This window comes from Netta rufina, assembly GCF_964035555.1.
Source record: "Netta rufina genome assembly, chromosome: 12".
In the NCBI taxonomy this organism is placed as follows: Eukaryota; Metazoa; Chordata; class Aves; order Anseriformes; family Anatidae; genus Netta; species Netta rufina.
Genome location: NC_140135.1, coordinates 18,882,576 through 18,899,134, shown reverse-complemented (window position 1 = coordinate 18,899,134; position 16,559 = coordinate 18,882,576). Strand labels below are relative to the sequence as shown.

At 36.7% G+C, this 16,559-nt stretch overlaps 1 protein-coding gene across 5 annotated transcripts in view; it reads left to right on the top strand.

The window, feature by feature from the left end:
- Nucleotides 1-16,559, top strand: part of DACH2 (dachshund family transcription factor 2) — a 354,632-nt gene that overhangs the window by 196,712 nt on the left and 141,361 nt on the right. The gene's annotated exons all lie outside the window — the stretch shown is intronic.

The window sequence follows — 16,559 nt, the reverse complement described above, 5'->3', positions numbered from 1 at the left end:
TTTTCTGCATTTTGTTCTTTCCTTGAATGGATATTTGCAGCTACAGCTATGAAGGAGTCATGATAAACATTTGTTACGGCCTACCTGGCTTGAGTGACCTTGGAAAGAAGGCGCTGACACCAAACACAAGTTCAGTCTATGCTGTTAGAAATATTAGCTTGGACTTGAACTATGCTCCCTGAGGCCCAGCTCCACAAGAATAAGGTTCAAAGTTTAAGTCAGAAAGGGATCTTTTGAAGAGGGTGTTTTCTTTTTTATTCTCATGTCCTTTTCAGGTGAATAGAAGAGATTTTACTTGGATAGTGTAGAGAACCTTGAATAAGATAGAGCTGTTTTGTGACAGGAAGCTGCTGGATACCTATTACAATAAGGGCAGGTTCAGCTGGACTTGCTCTTTTTGACACAAACAATTCTACAAAACACTCTTTGTATTTTGGAAACTTGCACACATCCTTTGTTTTCATTACCGATTCAACAACAGAGGCATTGTCTGATCCCTCATTGCATTCAGATCTCCCATCGGCATTCACACATATCTGAAATCACACATGTGTCTCTAAAGACGAAGGCACTCGAACAGTTTGCTTGGTTGGATGGTGTATAGTGTATATGCATTGTACCATCAAAATGGTAATTTATTAGACCAATAAAGCAGCAGCTGGGAGGTCTTAGACTCATTTTCTAAAGGAATAACTTTGAATTCATGACAAATTATGCACAAAGCAGTCTTTCCAAAAGTGGTATTGCCTTTTGCTAATTTTGTGTACTCATCTGTATTGAAGAAATCTGGCTTCTAATTCATGCATTAAACCCTTCCCCAGCTTTCTATTATGTAGAATACGTATTTCTTATTCACCTCTCAGACCCTAATCAATTAGTGCATATTGAATTCAGAAAAATAACACTGAAAAAGCATATTTAGTTCTTATTACTCTTGTAGTTTGTGTATAGTTCAAAAGGAATTATGAAGTTTCAATGAATGCTAAGAATTATGACTGAAGAAGATAAAATTCCTACCGAAAAGTAGGGAGGCTTCAAATGGAAAAGATGCAGAATTAGTATGAAGGTTTTTTAAAGCTGCTGTACAAAGCTCGCGAATTTCAATGTTCATGGTTTTTGGTGTGTTTTCTGTTATGGCAAAATTTGTTTTCTTATTATGGGGAGAGTCTGCAGTACAGTAATAATATTATTTTAGGTACATTGACAGGTTTTATGGGGAGTATCATGCCAGCCTTTCTAAAATACACCAAGAGCATGCATATTAAATTCAAGTTCTCTGCAGTTTAGCAATTCAATGAGTTACAGAACTGACTCAATACCAATTTAAATATTTGGAAAAATTCCCACTGACTTTAACTGAAGTTACATTGGGACCCAAGGATATAGATATGATATCAGTTATGTAAAGATCTTTTCCCATTCTTTACCTTTTTCATTGCCTAATTCAGTAAAAATACCAAGAGCAGATTCTCTGGATCAAGTCCCAATATTGCTTGCAGGAGAAGAAATAAGTCCTTAACAAAAAGGACTACTACTAATATACTTATTATCATTTTCCCATTTTTTATTATCTGCAATGCAGTAGGATGTATTTTATGATGCTTAGTTTATCTCTTTCTTCGGAAGGTTTTTTTTTTTTTTTAAAAAGATTTACACTAAGCATGTACAGCAGGACTTGTCAAAAAGGAAAACCATAAATAAATAGATGTACAGCTTAACTAAAATCATCTTATTTCACTGTACAAAATAACTGAGGAATTACCAAATATTCACTGTAGAAACTCATTGGAGAATAAGGTAGGACCTGAAGAGAGTCGGCATTGTGTTTAGAAGTTGATATACACTTCAAAACTTTGATTCATTGTGAAGAGAACAGCCTGGTAATTCTGTGTGCATGAAAGCTTTACCAAATGTTTGTTTTGCTCTAGACTGTTACAGTTTAAATGACTATTAAAAACAAAATGGGAATGCAGAATGAGAAAGAAAATTGAATTTTGAAATTTTTGTTACTAAGAAGAGGCAAAAAGAAACAGAACAAAGGAGTCAGAAGCCTCATAAGTGAGGAAAACATTTTATTTTAGGAGAGAGACCTACAGTTTCTTTGATTTGAGGTTGTGTTTAATAGCTTCTGTAATGGCTGCAACATGACTCTGCATCTAGATTTCAGCATGAATAACAACCTGTTCGTGTTTCATTTAGCTCCAAATGAGAAATTCTGTCTTTTATTGTTTTAGGAAATTAGTCTGTGTACTGTTGCTCCTGGAACTTTATAATTAATCACTAAAGGTTATGGTTGTGGAGAGTTTGTGGGAAATAGATGTCTGAATGATTATAATTGTAGCTGTCAAATCAGAAATATAGTTATACAGAGCAGGGTACCTTTGCTTTGCTTTTTTTTTTTTTTTTTCTTTTTACTGTAACAAAGACTTCAGGGGTTGTGGGTTTACTTTAAAAAGCAACTGTAAAGATTTTTGTTTTTTTTTTTTTTTTTACCTCAAAGTTACACATTGACTTTCTTTGGAGAGAGTAAGATAAAGCAGCGCTAAATATTTCACTTCAGGATGTGTGCCTACCTCCTCTTTCCAATAGTCTGATAGATGAGTGGAATAGTCTGTTTTGCCAGTGTTTTTTTTTTTTTTTTTTTTTTTTTTGATAAACAATCTAATTGTTTAGTAATAAGTACTGAAACTTCATTGCCTGATATTTCAGAAGTGTGTCATTGTATACAGGTCATTAGTATAATCAAAAAGTGGTGAGAACTTCTTGTCATATTCATTTCAATCCCCATCTGTATCTGTTGAAGTCAGTATGAGATCATTTTGAATGTGTTTCTTTAATAATGCCTAGAATGTCACTTGGCAGTTTCATTCTCTCTTTGTGTGCATATGATGGATATTTTCTGTATCTGAAAAAAGATTTTCTGTATCTGAAACCAGAATTCAAGCTATCAATTTAAAATCTGAACTCTAACTCAGGTTCACTGACTGCAATCCTTCAGCTATTGTATTGCGCTCTGGCAGATACAGGTGTGGAACTGGATCTTAGAAGAGTGTCTAAAGAAGTGCGGAGTAAATGTGCTACATTTTTGCTTCTAGTCCATCTGGTATGATTTTGCCATCAGGTCCTACCTCCTTTTCTGATATTGCAGTAATCTTGATTACTGATTACTGGAGGTTAGTACTGCAAATAAGTGATTTAAAACAAAACAAACAAACAAAAAAGCGCTGCAAGATACAACACAGAAACTATGAAAAAATGTACCTTGAAAATAATACGTTTCCTTGTTTTTTTATTTGAACTAATTCATTAGTTCAGGGCTGGGAAGAACCTTGTTAGACATTTGAACATTAATGTCCTCCTTCCCCTCTCTCTTCAGAAGAGAGAGATTTTTTGCACCTTCCTACTCATCATATGAAGTGTTGAAACAAACTTCTCAGGCAGCTGAAACAATCTCATGTTTAATCCGGCACTGTAGGTTCTGTGGCCCCGCAGTCCAGCTGATCTGTGGTAGCTGTTCCTCATGGCTGGGCGTCTCTCTCTGTCTCCATGTAGACTCTGTGAAAAAAAGCTGAACTGAGAGGGCCCTGTAGTTGGGGTCATGGAGGTAGTCAGGTCTCTGGAAGATTTGAAGATTCCCTCTGAAATCTCAAATTCCCGGTGGCCATAACTCATTCATAATCCTGTTCCTCTTTTCTGGTTACTCCGTGTAAGTCCTCAGAGGTGAGACAGTCTGCTGATGGCACTCACGGCGCAGCTGGAGACTGCCTTGAGGCCAGGGGATTGCCATAGCTAAGGCAAGTCGTGCTGTGAAGCCTGCTTGATAATACATGCCAGAGTGGTGTGGCTTTCGTATTCCTTCTTGGAAAATGAGTGAGATCAAGAGTCCGAAGCTGGCTGCTGAAGCCAGATATGCTGGATATGTCTGCAGATTGCTCAAAGCCCAGCCACGCGATCAATATTGTTGTTCTACAGAAATAAGATGAACAAAACAAAACCTGTCTGGTTGCACAAAAGTGTTTATAAAGATCATCTGTTTCATCATCATGCAGTACTAATATTAGGTGAAGTGGATTCTGGAAATGAGCACGTAATTGCCTGGGGAAATTTGAAACTTGAAATCAGAGCAGGGCTCTTTTTTTTTTTTTTTTTTTTTAATATCATGGTCACAGGTAATTTGTACAAGTGTGCGGTAGAACAGTTATATGAAAGAGAGATTGCAAAGTACAGTATTGGTGATATTACCTGAACATCCTTCAACACTGTTACCCAGTTGCATAAGCAAAGAAGAATCGGTGCAAAGTAATCCGTGACAGTATGTGTTTGTACAAAACCTCAATGCAAAGAATAAAGCAGTTGTTTCCTTGTGTTGGCTTTTGGAGTTAACATGCATGATTTAATAAATGTGTTTTGCTTTCCCAAGAGAGATATCAAACAGTACTAAGTGTTTCAGCGGTATTTCCTTAGGAAGTCAAAATGTTATTCTGTATGTAGAGTGTTGTTGCTTAATTTTCAGACAAGGAGCTAAGTTAGGCAGAAAGGAAAGGAAAAACACCCTAGCTTTTGGCATATGAGGATCAGAGAAAAAACTCTTCATAGAAAAAAAAAAGTGTTATCTTTTTATCCTTTTTCCCTTCAGTACCTGCCATGCAGTTTTCTCATAAATGCAAACATCCTTCACAATCTGTTTAAAAAACCACAAATACATCACTCAGAGGAATATTTAAGGAACCATCAGGAGGGAAAAAACTCATTGGTTTAATGGAATGCTGTCAAGGAAAATCAGCATCACAAACGACACAGGGGCAGAATTGATACTTTTGCACTGACATGTTAAAAGAAAATCCCATGCATTATTTAGAAAACCCAGAAATCTGTCAGCTGTATGATTGCCGAGTTAGCAGAAGCAGGAGGATGCTGCTCAAGTTGAAAAGAAACGCGTAGGCACAGATCCATATTGTAACCTTTCATGTTCTCCACCCACCATGAATACCCAGCTATTACACGGTCAGCATTTTTTTAGTTTTCCTCTTTTAAAATTTTCAAGTGCTTGAAAAGTCAAAAGAGGTAGGTCTTTTATTCTAAAAAGCAGGATGCCGAGGCTGTTATTTTATTGTAAGAGTAAAAATGACAAGACCAGAGAACAGATTTTTTAATCCTTGACTGCCGTGCAGACTTCATAAAGTCATTTTTCCTGTTGTTAAAGCAAGTATCGTTTGTGTAACATGAGCAGAGAGCTATTGTTTCAAAGATGATCATTTTATTTAAAGAACACAAAACGTTCATGCCATTTTAAAAATATAACCAGTCAAAACTACTATTAATATTTTTAGAATCAGATGAAAAGCTTGTCAAGCACACATTTCATTTTCTTTAATTGCCCTTTTGCCAGGAGGAGTATACACGGCTTTGAAATAAACAAGAGTTAATACACTTTGTTTTCTATATCTTCTCATCCAAAAGCTATTCAACTCCAGACGCGGCAGATATATTAAACCATTTCATCCTACAAATGGAGACATCCGTGCTATTTCTTTAGACACATACCTGCTTTGTGTGAAGTGTGAGGATGCTTGTTTCTTGTGCTGGACATTGGGAATAGCACGTAGCAACCCGACGGTTCTGCCTAGTCCTGAGCGGTGAAGTGAGCTGCCAGTCCCCAGCCATTGATCACCAATGGGTTGAGCACTGGCATGGGTAGGGTAGGTAGGAGAGGGAATGACATTCTTGATGTTCCTTTTTCCTTAAAATGCATGTGAGAATGGCTTGTGGTGTGGCATGTGTCATTACACAGCTGCTGGGAGCAGGCTGGGAGATGGGCAGTGGTGCTCAGTGCCGTGCTGAGGCAGCTCAGGAGCTCTCCCGAAGATCAGGAGGGAGCACAAAGCACATCACGGCTCCTGTTCAGCTCACTGCTCGGGGATGTTTCTCTGGGGGAGGCTGGAGGTTGCAGCAGGACCTCCACACTTGTGCGAACACCTTGTAAAGCCCCTGAACACAGCATTGTTCGGGGCTAGCTCTTGGCACATGCCAGGCTGACATGGGGGTGAGGCTTCTCTATCTAATTACGGCATGTATGGCCCCATAGGTGACTGGCCGTGGAGACAAGCTCTGCCTAAATGTTTGTCCCGAGGCCATAATATTTGAAGTAAAATTCACATATCAATGAAACCAGGTGGCTTTCAGGTTGCTCATCCACACGCTGGTTTGGAGGTATAAGTTTCTTGAAGTTTCCTGAACTCACTTGCAAATGGTATTTAAGAAGTTGTAAGCTTTCTTTTCCAGTGAAAATGGAGTGAAGGAGCTCAAATGTTGACATAATACTGAGGGCTTGAAAAGCTTTACCAATTTGGTGCTTGTCAGAAAATGCCCGTGGCTGCTGACTGGTACAGAGCAATTAATTCCCAGCACGAAATCTGAGTGGAACCTTCCTGGAGCCGGAGACTGATAACTCTGGAGGAAAAGCTAGTTGTGCTGTTTTCTGTTTTAAGATACAGCTCCTCAACATTAGTTGGGAAGTGATAACCTGTTTTCTGGGTTCAATTGTACCTTGTTCGTATTTTGCTGTGTTCTATTCCATTTCCTCCTAATGGTGCCACTTTCATGAGCCCTCTTAGCTATCCTGAGCCCCTAGTCTCTGTATGTGAAGATTGGAAAAAAAATGCACATCTATTTCTTTGGCAAGAGAAAGATTTCAGATTTTTTTGTTTTGTTTTGTTTTGTTTTGTTTTGTTTTGTTTTGGGGAGGGAGGGGGCAGCTTGGATTGGGGAGTGTGAATATCAGTGGATAGCTTCTGCTCCCCACCACTGGATGGGATTTCATATCAAGAATTTTAGGAGGCTTTAACGAACCACAGTTTCAGTGGAGTGCAAAAATGAATTTGTTTCTTGTTTGCAGACTGATTTAAGGTCCTGCTTCAGATATATTCTTAAGCAGTTACATATAGAATGCATATGACTACTTTAACTGACTTCTAAAAGAGTATTCTTATCCATTTAAAATTAAATTTAAATACTTCATAATAGATATATATAATTCATACAAATGCCGATTCATCAGCTAATATTTATATCTTTAGATTGACTGACACCCAACTCTGAGAAATGTGAAGTAATTCTGGCTGTAGTTTTAAAAATAATAAATATAACTTAAATATATAAATATGTATATAATATATATAATATATATATATTATATTTATATAAATATATATTATATTACATATATAAATAAATATAACTTAAATATAACTTTACACATGATAAAAGTAATTGATATTTATATAAACTTTTAACTGAATCAGCTAATGTAAACCATCCTAAAGTTCAAGCAAATTTTGGTATTTTGTAGGCTTCTTTTTAGAAAAGTTCTTACTGAATGTCTAAGCTCTGGGTTGTGTGAATGCTTTTTGAGTGGGTAATTCTCAAGGGTATATTTTCCATAGATGCATTACAAGTAGATGTTGCTAAATGGTTATGAATGGGGAATATATATACTTGTAAGCTTATATTTCAACAGTTGAACCTATCACACAGTCTGCTTTCTCTGTATATTTTGGCTGCTATCTTATTTGAAGCCTAAGAACTGCTGTTCCTTTTATTCAGAGCATAAAGTACTTTTTTTTTTTCTCTTCTATAAAGACAGAATGACTTACAATGGTTTTTAAGTTTTGCTGGAACAAACTTAATATAGAAATCAAGATTCCTATCTATTCAAAAAGCTTCCTAACCCTAAATAAAATACCTCTGGCTGCACACAGCGTAACCTCTCTAGATTCCTGCCATATCTGTGATCGGAACTAAGTGCAGCAAAAGATAAACTAATGACAAAATGCAAATGTTATGGCCAAACTGCATGGAATTGAGAGCTTTCACATGTCTGTCACCTTTCAGATCCTTTACAAATTTATAGTCTCAGAGTGCAGAGGTCTAAATCTTCAAAGCTTGAAAAACAGAGGTGCAGCATGAACTAATCTTCATTTTTTCCCCTATCTTCTTACAGCAGCACTAATGGAAATGTATTTTGTTTAATGACTCTGAAATCCTGTTTGTAATTAGATGTGGGAATTGGTCTTACTTTGTAACAGATGATACTGGAATAATAATATGAGAGATGCTACGCTGAGACCACTATCCTCCTAAATCTATATCATTTTTCATTTTATTGACAGGAAATGTGTTCCTGGAACAAAGAGATTGATTTTAAAGAGTGGAAAAATAATTTCTAGTAAAAACTCAAATGAAAACATTTTAGCATTACTTTAAGTATATCACAAGAGTACATTAACCTTTTCACTTCGTTTTTAATTTTGGTAAACAATCTTGTTATAATTGTTGCTTTGTCACTGATACAATCTTTGAATTAATGCACCAAAAGGTAAAAAACTTTAATTAATGACAGGGTGCATACAATTAAAATGCATATCATATTTCAGAAGGATTATTCAAAATAATTAATTTTGTCTGTTAAAACACTTTTACAGTCACAGATGAAGTAATTAGGAGTGGGCACAGAACATGTGAGTGCAGCCCAAGCTCTCTCACTCTCTCCAGAGCATTAGTCTTCTTCACTAGGTGAAGATGTCATAAATCATTTTGGCCACTCTAGAGTCAAGGCCACATTTTTTCCTTGGTTATAATTTTCACATTTGTTAGTAGTGGAAGGTATTTGTCGTTAATATCAACCTGCAGAAGGAAAGCAGGTTGTTGAAGTGGCTCTTGTTATGACAAGATCTCGTTTCTCTGCAAGGCAAAGGAACTTCCATAGCACTGTGGGGAGCAACGCTTAACCAAGCAAATGTACCAAGTTTGGGACTTCCATTAGAAATTTATATTGAGACCAATACAGACAGGATGCACTGCACTTTAAAAGGATAAAACATTCCAGTTCAGACATCTTAGGAGGTCCCCGTGTGTGCCGAAGGACAGGCTGTTGTGAAGAGATCCATCCCGCCCTTCGAAGCAGAGCTGTTCTCTCTGTGGGCAGGCTTAGGGTGAGGAGGCATCTGCAGGACTTTCTGGGAAAGGGAAGGAAAAAGAAAAACATGGTTCCAGATCTACCTCTCTGAAATGCATTTTGTAAATCATTGATGGATAAAACTAAAACTGGCCCTGAGAGCAGGAACTATCAACTGGTGATCAGCTGAATTCGGGTAATTTTGGAGGCCAAAAATGCGAAGTGTGCCTGTTTCTCAGGTTTTCTGTAGCACTACCAAACAATAAAGTACCATATGTCAGACACATTTTTTAATTTTATTGGAGAGTTGGAGGTCCTTGTATGTACTCTTTCAGTAATATCTTGTCTATCATTTTGCACAATGTAACATACTTGTTTTAATGCTATGGTTTGTTAATATGCTTACTCAATGCATTCTAATTTCCAGTTTATTTTCCATTTTAACTTTCAGTTTCAGTAAATAAGGATGCAAAGAATCCAATATGTAAAGAATTCCACTATTATAGGAAGAATAAATGCTGATGATAGTTACCCTTATTGATATTAGAGACTGAACTACAATCTCACATCAATGATATTTTAACAATAAAAAGTACTTTAATATTTTAATTACATTTTAAAGTCTGGAACATTCTTATTCTTGTTAAGGCATGTGTAAGTTAGGATGAAAACTGGGATATTACCTTTGATGCAGGCCACATGCTGAGAGTCCCCCAAAGGATGTCATTGATAGTGATGCAGCTGCCAACAGCAGGAGTCTCATGAATTACAATTTTAATCAGATAAAAAAAAATAATCCCCTAACATACATTTAATTTATATTTGAGGTAAGAAATGTGATCATTTGGAATATTTTCGTACTCGAAAGATAGAGTCCAAAAACATTTTTTAATTTTTTTTTTCAGTTAAGGATTCAGCACTAGATTTTTGCAGAGTGCCCTGAACTGACATTTTTGCAGCTGAGATTCGTTAGCAGTTTTACTTGCAACAGTTGGTGCTGTTTAAATGTCTAGCTGATTTGTGAATTTGATGAGACAGAAGTCACAGTGGTCTCAAGTAATTCTGCCTTTACCCATAAAGTGAGAGGCATTCCTTAGTTCTGGAGTATGGGTGAACAAGACATACACAGATCAAAACCTTATTACTTTTTATAGAATACCTTGGCTATTTTAAATAGTTATATTCAAGTTTTGTTTTCCTTTATTAAAGTCTTTATTCATAAGGAAATTGGGATAATGCATTTATTTCTGTGATTTTAAAAGTAAGCATATGACAGTTTTGCATAATAGGTTATGCTTTCTGCTCCATATTCTGTTTAAAAAAAGGTGGAATCTAAAGCTGTGAGTGACATTTTGGTAGAATTTTAGCAAGTACACACATTACCAAATTAAAAATAGATACAGGTGGGTAGTCTGTGCTTCTAGCTCTTTTAAGAAAAAAAAAAAAAAAAAAGAAAAACACAACAGAAAACTACCACAATAAAAAAACACCAAAACCAACCAAACAAAAACCACACCAACCCTCTCACTGTGTACAATCAGCAGCAATTTATCAGACCATCGTAGTTATAATTATGGAAGACAAACAATGTTTTGTCTGACCACTAATAAATGTACTTTTGTCACCAGAGCATGTTGGCAATCTTTAACTTCTATGGTTGCAATATCTTTTTTCCAAACTAAATTCTTATTCTTACTTTTTTAAGAGCATCATTTATATTAATTAGATCACTGAAAGCACAGCAAGCATGCACCTAATGATTTTAGAATGGTTCTGTCTCTTCTAACTGCGATGTTTCTGAAGAGCAGAATAGGTAGGGCTTTCCTTGAACCGTTCCTGTAGCTGACGAGGAGATCCTGTGTAGGATTCTGGGCTGTGCAACTAGGCTTGTGTGGTAGGCTATGTTGTGGCATGAAGATCCAGCTCAGGTGGTAGGTGCAGCTTAGCTGTGGCAGGGTGAATTCATAACGGGCTGTTCCACCATGCAGTTTGATGCTGCCCCTGGATCCGAGGTGTGTATTGCAGTTTGCAGTGTTCAATGCCACAGGAAAACAGGACTTTCAGGCTTGTTTCCTTAGCCACTTTCCCAGTGAAGCAAGCGTTCTGCCAGCATTGTGTCTGACAGAGGTGGCTGTCCAGCTTTATTTCAGAAACTTCATAGGATTACCAATCGTGGCCGTTTTTATAAATATTAAGTCTTCCTTGTTACAGACTTATCCTTGTTGCTTCTTGTTCTGTTTGTTCTTGTTCTGCCTCAACCTGATAAATTTCTAGGTCCCTGGTCAGTTCTCATTACACTCCTCTGGCTTAAAGTTTAAATAAATTTTAATAAAGATCCAGAGTGTTGGGTAGATGGATTAATAATGCTATGCATGTTCATGGTATAGGCTCCATCTGCCCTTGAATATGAGGCATTTCATTCAGCAGAGTTTGGTCATTTTATAGTTATAAAGGCCATTTCATGCTATAATGGTTGATTGAAGGTAGATTCTGAAGGTAAATTAAAAGTGATAGTTGAAACTATGAAAATCAACATTTCCTGTTTAGATCATGTGCATTTTTTGAGCTGTACAGAGCTATCTGCAATTAATAGTCTTTGTTGTATATCTTCTGTATTTACAGTATATTTGACAATAAAACCTTTTTTGACATTTAATCAGTGGCAGAGTTGTTCTGCTCTCATTATAAATTCATGAACTTCATCACCAAGACAAGACATAAATGTTGAGCTTGCCTTTAAGATCAGGCATGCATTGATATTTAAAACCAAGAAAATTGAAGGACTTGTTTTGTTGTGTCTGTTCTGTATCTGTACAATGTAAAAACGAGACTACATTCCTTCTTTATAAGGAGACGCTCAGGCATCTATAAGGATGGAAACAGATAATCTGTGGGACTTGTGAAACTTCCAGCATGTCTGTGTTTGATCTCTGTATTCAGTTACCAGTATCGTGTGACAGGACAGGCTGCATTTTGCCCTTTGTAAGGCAGATAATATTAGTAAAACTGTGATTTATTTTCTCATATTTCAGATGGAAATTGTAAAGGTAGTAGGTAGAAGTGTTTGCGGGATAGACTGTTCTTATGGACGTGTTTTCTGATCAACTCTATCAAAGAATTTGATGTAAGGGAGATTTTGGCTTTTCATCCTTGAGAAATATTCCCCCTCATTTGCTGCATGTCTTCTATTTTTATTCTTGTTTTGACAAAGTAGGTATTTTTTGGAAGTTGAATCCAACTTAATTCAATTTCTTTGTAAAATTCTAGGTCCAAGGATAATAGTCCTTTAGAAATGCTAGAGTACCTAGCATAAATTTTTAATATTTATTTTTTATAAATACCAAATGAATCTGGATTTGTACATTAAACAACATTTCTATGTTAGAGGTTGATCTTTAATAGAAAAATATTAAGTAAACAGAAGGGCATTTGGGACAAACTTGTAGGCATCTGATATTTAGGAAGATAATTTCTAAAGATCCTCAATGAATTTAAACTCTGTGATTCTGTCTGCAGAAGAAAGATGTGCATTGTTCTATTGCTAGCGACTGATGCTCATTTTCTATCCAACTTACTAACAGCTCCTCATTCTTTGAAACTGCCTTGAATAATTACAGCCTAAACCCTGCCCCTGTACTACATGAATGCAAAATCCAAGTCATCAGATAGTTCCATCTTCAGTTTGGATTAAAAATATATTTTATTTATTAGATGCAGTTGTAGCACTGAAATAAATGTTTGGTGCAGTTACACAACGTTTCACCTTCAAAATTTAATCATCTACAAATGCCATTTATTTTCCATCAGCTCCTTCCTTTGTAACATCATTCATTAAATCTTTTTTTTTTTTTTCCTTGCTGTTTGTTTATCTATTTGGAATGTAGATTCCAGGCATTTATTTATCCTCTGTCTTAATGTATGGTGTGGTTGGTATAAAAGTATTTAAGTACTTTTAATACTTAATTATTAGTTTAAAAGTTGCATTTGCAATTGGAGAACCATTTTTCTCTAATCCACTTTTTACAGACTTGTCCTAGAATTTTCACTGCAGCTGTTTTGTTTTTCTTTTTAAATATATATTTCAAGAAAATGCTTATCCTCAGTATCCTTCTATTTACAATACACATAGAAAATCCTCCTGTAGACAGATGTTCCTCTAGCACACAGTAGAAGTTTCTGCAGCTGATAAAAAGCTGTACATTTCCACTTGCCAGCAGAGGAGGGATACTAATGGAAGAAGATACCTTGGCAGAAACTGTCTGTGTTTACTCTCCGCTTGACTGCAACTATCGAGTAGCTCTGAGTCACAGCAGTTTTGGAACAAGACACTTTCCCTTCTTCGTGTTGAGGTTGTCTTTTGCTCCATCATCGAGAGCTGAGGCTCTGTAGTTTACATGAGTTTTCTGATTCAGTGTTTGAATCAGTAAAGAGGGAACTTATGGGGATCAAGATTAATGATTTTTAAGCATTACTGAGTCAATGGACTGTCTTTGCACATGCTAATATTTCCTCTTCTCTGTATGTTAGCAGTTGAATGTGTTCTGAACTCAGTGATTGAATTTGAAATTTTAGTTGTATTTGTGGCAGTACACAAGGTATGTGACGGTTGTGTGGACTAAATAGACAATTGTGTTACAGCTCCAGCTCCTCCATTTTTAGTTGTCTTAATTGTACACGTGCAATAACTTCTAATTCAATTAAGACTAGCAATATTCCACATTAGCCTGTCTGTTAAAATCCATGCAATATACTATAAAAAAGTCATTAGTTTGGTAATATCAATTTAACAAGTTTTAGCTCATTAACCTTGACACCAGTAGTGCTGGAGAGGGGATCCTTTTGACATTGTTGTTCTCAGCATTTAATACCAGGGAGCTCTGAAGATCCGTTGAAATCTGTGGCTTTTTTCCTCAATTATCAATTACCGTGTGTTAGTTCTTTATGCAAACACTAGAGGAAGTCCCAGATTCCATCTTTTCAAGTCACTTTTATAGACTGGAACAGCTTTTACTCTTTTTTTTTTTTTCCCCAATAAGAACTTTACTGAAGTCATCGAACAGTTCTTATCCTCATTCTCCTTCTGCCTGTGCTTAGGTGTCACTTTCCAGGTCTCAGTCTCCCCACTGAGCTGCGGCATCAGCCCTTTCTGAGCCCCCCTCCAGGCCTTTCCCCTGCTGCCTGGCTGGGACGCGTGGCCCTCAGCCAGCAGCTGTTCCTCACAGGGCAGCGAGTGCTGCCACCGGGGGTGAAGGACGAGGGGCATGCCAAGGTGCAAAGAGATCAGGCAAGTCTTGCACCAGTTGTCTCAAGTGCAAAATAAAAAGAAAATGCTGGATTGGGCATTGTTGACTACAGCCGTGCTGACACACATCGGGAGCACCCACAGAGACACGTATTTTTGCTTTGTTTGAGAGCACTCAACCCTGTATGATCCCAGGAGATGAAGGCTGCCAACACGAGTGGCGGTAAGTGTGTACAGCTGTGGTGCAGGTGTGAGAAAGCACAGCAGAGCTGGAAAGAGCTGCTGCTGTCTCTCCACCCTGGACAGGGGCGTTTGTTCCCAGTGGAAAGCCTAAGCTCTGCTCCATGTGACGTATGTAATGTGTACACCGTACACGGTCAATCACAAGATTAAAGATCAGCTTGGAATACTTTGATAAAGTGTCAAGCCAGAAGATGAGCAGCAAATAATTTTGCTCATTTACAATGTTAATGAGAGGAGGGTTTCAGTAAAGGACTAAAGGTGTAATCTATGCAATTTGAATATTGAAGGCTAATTAAAAAAAATCACTATTCTGCACTGTATGTTAAAAACTTTGGTTATAAAAAGGAACAGTTACCTCAGCCAAATTTTCGGCTTCTGTAAGACTAAATGTAGATTTAACTTAATTATAAACTGCTTGTTATGTTCTCCTTTTCTGCTGGCATGTTTGCCTCACAAGAAAAGTGAACTATTTTTAGTCTTTTGTAGAAATCTAATGCAAAATGAAAAAAATACATCAGATGTATTAGATGTAAGCTGAAATTTTAGTTGACCTCTGGGTAGTGGGAAAGAGTGCAGTGTTGCGACAGAAAGGTTTTGCAGATATGAAAAAACAGGAGGAGACTCCTGGAGGAGGTTCTGTGAGTTCTAAAAGGGCCAAATTCAGCTTTGAAAATATGCCAAAGAACTGTGCTTTACAGTACAAAGGAACTATGTTAAAATTCATGCTTCAAACCAAATCTATTACATTGTTGTTCTTTTAAAATATTTAACATTTTTCTTCTAAAATTCACCAAAATTCCTTCAATGTGCAGAATCTTGGCTGTGTCTTTATACAAGGAGCATTGTTCAAGTAACCTCTAAAATAGTAGAAGAGTTGAAGTCAATATAGATGTGGGAAAAAGTGCAATTTATATGAAGAGTCTTTTATCTAAGACCTAATTCTGTTAGAACCACCTTTATTTGAAAACAGAAAATTCATATGTGGCTTGTTAGGGAAACAGGTCTGTAAGCCAACACTGCCTCTAAATACTGGTCTTTTTTCTAAAGAGGATCTTACGTGATTTTATTTGTCGTTTATGAAGAACTACGTTAGAATCTTACGTGAAACATAAAGTGGCATTTCTTGTGGCAAATGTATATTTTGTACTTTTTTATGTTAAACCGTACAAGTGCATATTTTTAGATATGTATGTATATGTATGAATGGATCTCAATATATTTGAAAGAATTACATACTATGACAGATTTGTTCCTTCTAATTTGGAGCTTTGTAGTGTGACCATGTTCACACCTTTCAAGGTATTCAGGCTCGATTATTGGCTTTACCTGGATAATATAGCCTAGAAGTAAGGCTAATACCTAGGTAGCTGTCTTCCTATTATATTCATGACTACAAATCTATCACTCTTCCAGTCTTTCATAGAATAAAATCTGTATTGTAGACTTGAGGCATTTTGACCAGTATTTTTAAAAGGCAGCACATTAAAAAATGAAGATCCAGCTGCAGTATTTTGAGCTAGACTTCAAAGAATACACATATCAGGGAAATCATGCTTTGGGGGGTGTTGTTTGGCTAATTAAATGGATAGATATTTACAGATTGAGATGCCAAATTTCAGTATCAAAGATGTTTCGATCTCTGTAGTGATCAAGGCTCTCTGTGACACTGAGGAAGGTAAAAGCCTTCATCCTTCTGGTCAAAACTACAATAACAGCAGAAGTACTCAGTACTACTCCCAAACAAAGAGCTGTGTTTTGAAATAACAGATTCTGTACTGTAGGTGTGCTGTTAGAAACTGCGTTCTCTTTAAAAAGCTCAACAGTGAGTAGGACTTTTTTTTTAAACTGAACACTGCCTCGAATCTCAAAAGTGAAAATCGTATCTTCAAGCTTCCCAAACTAAAGAGCTCTGGGAAGAGTGTATTTGTCATTATGTTTAATTTGCACATACCTCACCAAAGAAAAGGCCAGGGGAGCTAGGCCGAGAACACAGCTGTACAGGCAGCTCAACTAATTGCCTCTCCATCCTCAACCTCATTTATCTTCATTTCTTCCCAATTATACCAAATTATCAATAGTCTCTGTTGCATCAGAGTCTTAATCCCCTTTATTCAGGCAGCA